Raw genomic sequence first — 3806 nt, forward strand, 5'->3', positions numbered from 1 at the left:
TCAGATGCGAAAGCGCCGAAGACGCGGGCGTGACCCGTCGTCTGGCGGCTTTGCAGTCTCGGCTCCGTTGCTAGTTCCGGCCGGTCCACCGACAGTGCAGCGGGCTTGGGCAACCCGCACGGCGCGACCGAGTCGATGCAACGAAAAAGAGCGAGCATGAACGTGCTTCTTGCCGCACGGCTCCCACTCGTCTTTCGGGAAGGTTGTGCCGTAGCGAGCTCGAACGCCGTCATCTCGGAGTGCAAAATAAGCGTGTTGGGGCGCCTGAAGGTGGCCTCCGCCGCACACAGACTGCGTCCGGCCCGCCGAAGGCGAGGACGGACGCGCAGTCGAACGATTACCTGGTTGATCCTGCCAGTAATCATATGCTTGTCTCAAAGATTAAGCCATGCATGTCTAAGTACATGCCGAAATAAGGCGAAACCGCGAATGGCTCATTAAATCAGTTATGGTTCCTTAGATCGTTTCTTCCTACTTGGATAACTGTGGCAATTCTAGAGCTAATACATGCAGTGAGCCTGGAGCCCTTTGGGTAACGGGTGCTTTTATTAGACCAAGATCGATCGGGTTTCGGCCCGTATTGTGTGGTGACTCTGGATAACTTTGTGCTGATCGCATGGCCACGAGCCGGCGACGTTTCTTTCAAGTGTCTGCCTTATCAACTTTCGATGGTAGGTTACTTGCTTACCATGGTTGTTACGGGTAACGGAGAATCAGGGTTCGATTCCGGAGAGGGAGCCTGAGAAACGGCTACCACATCCAAGGAAGGCAGCAGGCGCGCAAATTACCCACTCCCGGCACGGGGAGGTAGTGACGAAAAATAACAATACGGGACTCTTTTGAGGCCCCGTAATTGAAATGAGTACACTCTAAATCCTTTAACGAGGATCAATTGGAGGGCAAGTCTGGTGCCAGCAGCCGCGGTAATTCCAGCTCCAATAGCGTATACTAAAGCTGCTGCGGTTAAAAAGCTCGTAGTTGGATCTCAGTTCCAGACGAGTAGTGCATCTACCCGATGCGACGGCTCGGACTGAACATCATGCCGGTTCTTTCTTGGTGCACTTCATTGTGTGCCTCGAGATGGCCGGTGCTTTTACTTTGAAAAAATTAGAGTGCTCAACGCAGGCGAGTCGCCTGAATAAACTTGCATGGAATAATAGAACAAGACCTCGTTTCTGTTCTGTTGGTTTTTGGAATACGAGGTAATGATTAAGAGGGACGGACGGGGGCATTCGTATTGCGGCGCTAGAGGTGAAATTCTTGGACCGTCGCAAGACGAACTACTGCGAAAGCATTTGCCAAGAATGTTTTCATTGATCAAGAACGAAAGTCAGAGGTTCGAAGGCGATCAGATACCGCCCTAGTTCTGACCATAAACGATGCCAACCAGCGATCCGCCTGAGTTACTCAAATGACTCGGCGGGCAGCTTCCGGGAAACCAAAGTATTTGGGTTCCGGGGGAAGTATGGTTGCAAAGCTGAAACTTAAAGGAATTGACGGAAGGGCACCACCAGGAGTGGAGCCTGCGGCTTAATTTGACTCAACACGGGAAAACTTACCCGGCCCGGACACTGGGAGGATTGACAGATTGAGAGCTCTTTCTTGATTCGGTGGATGGTGGTGCATGGCCGTTCTTAGTTGGTGGAGCGATTTGTCTGGTTAATTCCGATAACGAACGAGACTCTAGCCTATTAAATAGGTGCGGGGTTCCCAGCACCTTACAACCTTCTTAGAGGGACAAGCGGCTCCTAGCCGCACGAAACAGAGCAATAACAGGTCTGTGATGCCCTTAGATGTCCGGGGCCGCACGCGCGCTACACTGAAGGAAGCAGCGTGTCTTTATCCCTGTCTGAAAAGACTGGGTAACCCGTGGAACTTCTTTCGTGATTGGGATAGGGGCTTGCAATTGTTCCCCTTGAACGAGGAATTCCCAGTAAGCGCGAGTCATAAGCTCGCGTTGATTACGTCCCTGCCCTTTGTACACACCGCCCGTCGCTACTACCGATTGAATGATTTAGTGAGGTCTTCGGACCGATGTCCGGCGCGGCCTTTCGGTTGCGCCGGTCTGTTGGAAAGATGACCAAACTTGATCATTTAGAGGAAGTAAAAGTCGTAACAAGGTTTCCGTAGGTGAACCTGCGGAAGGATCATTAACGGATTGTGAAGGGTGAGCGCCTCAGCTGCGTCTGCGCCCGACACTTTCTGCCGCTGACCCCGTTTGGACGCGGGGTCGGCTTTTCCCCACGGGGCTGCCTGAATGTGGAGCGGCACCCCGTGACAAATTGTTGCGCCCAGCGGACGCCAACACCGCGACCTTGGACGGTCGGCCAGGTGGCGGACGCGGGTACAAACGGCGCAACGCACTCATAGGTCGGCTTTCGACCCGCCACTGCACCGTGGCTCGAAGCGCTCGAAATGCGCGACCCGACCGCTGCGGGACCGCCTAGTACTGTAAACAGGAGCGGCGGAGCGCGAACGGCGAGTCGTGGTTACGTCGGTAGAAGGCGAGGCTGCGCGTTCCCGAAACGCCAGCCGAGTGCCCTCCCGACCGTTCGAGCGTGCAAGAACGAGACCCGACAATCGCGCGGCGACTGCCAAGTACGAGAGGAACGGCACAAGCGTCGGCGGTCGGTCAAGGAACTGGCGATGTGACGGGTCCGCTGTGCACCAGTGCATACCGTCCCGCCGTCCGCGGCAAGCGCCTCCGCGTCCTCGGGTGACGGAGGCTGCCGGTCGGTTCTTGCAGGCGAGGGATCTCGCTGGCACCGGTTCGCGTTGACGCGCGGCCGGTCATGGCACGGCGATGCGACGGCCGAGGTGCGCAGTACTCGATGGAGGAACCGCACGCTCCGATGACCGTCCCGCCCTCCGCGGCGTATGCGTACCGACCGTAATGGTTGCAGCAGCGCCGGCCGGCTTTTGAATTCGCCACACGAAACACGGTGCGAGATCGCGGTTAGGGGAGCGTCGACGTTGCCAGGCGTTTTGCTTGCTGCCGAGGGAAAGGCGGCACGGCCACGTCGCGCTCGTCGCGATTAGCGGGTCTGCGCGCTTTGGGAAGGTGCCGCAACGACTTGCCGAAAGAGGAAGCACGGAAGAACGAGGGACTTGGACGTCCCGACAATTGAACGCACTTGCGGCCAGGCCCTTGCTGGCTTCGTTCTTCCGCCTCGAGTAGGCTCGTACGCGGCTCCGGCGCCGAAAGTGGTCCTTGGCACCGACTTCGGTGGACGTGGGAAGTGCCGCGCAAGTACGGCGCGCCTGGCTCCACCTGTTGGCTAAAGTAGGCAGCCGGATCGGCATTTTGGTGTGCGGTGGCAAACCGTGGATGCGAAAAAAGCTTGTGCGATTTCGTGGAACAAAAAGCGGGGGTCCCCCTTTTTATGCGGAGGAGACCGACCCGCCTGCCGTGGTGAACCGCGACGCCACGGTAAAAACGGGAGAGGCTTGTCGATGGGACCGTGCATCCCGCGCTCCACGGAGGCCGGGAGGCGGCCGCCCGAGGAAATGTGTAGCCGTCGAGGCCCGCATCTGCGTGCACTCTTATCCAAATGGGTGTACCGCAGGCATTTTCTGGTTAGGCGGGCCAATGAGAGCGAGCACACAACGATACCTACGGGTCCGGCTTGGAGAACCGGCTTCGACGCCTCCCGAGTATTTATAGAGGGGTGGACCACGAAAGCACTCGCAAGTAGCGAAAGCGAAACGCCGTCCGAAACACACCGTTTGCTCGATTTGCGGCAGCCGAAAAAGGCGCGGCAGAGTTTTGGAGTCCAAGCGTGCGCTGAAAAGCGCCCTTCTTGGCC

General features: G+C 57.2%; 1 non-coding gene across 1 annotated transcript; it reads left to right on the top strand.

Moving 5' to 3' along the window:
- Positions 1–338: 338 nt before the first annotated feature.
- LOC142794118 (small subunit ribosomal RNA) lies at positions 339–2153 on the top strand. Its single transcript, XR_012892085.1, has one exon. It is a non-coding gene; the product is annotated as a small subunit ribosomal RNA (ribosomal RNA).
- The last annotated feature ends 1653 nt before the right edge of the window (positions 2154–3806 follow it).

This window comes from Rhipicephalus microplus, unplaced genomic scaffold (genome assembly GCF_043290135.1).
Source record: "Rhipicephalus microplus isolate Deutch F79 unplaced genomic scaffold, USDA_Rmic scaffold_375, whole genome shotgun sequence".
Taxonomy (NCBI): Eukaryota; Metazoa; Arthropoda; class Arachnida; order Ixodida; family Ixodidae; genus Rhipicephalus; species Rhipicephalus microplus.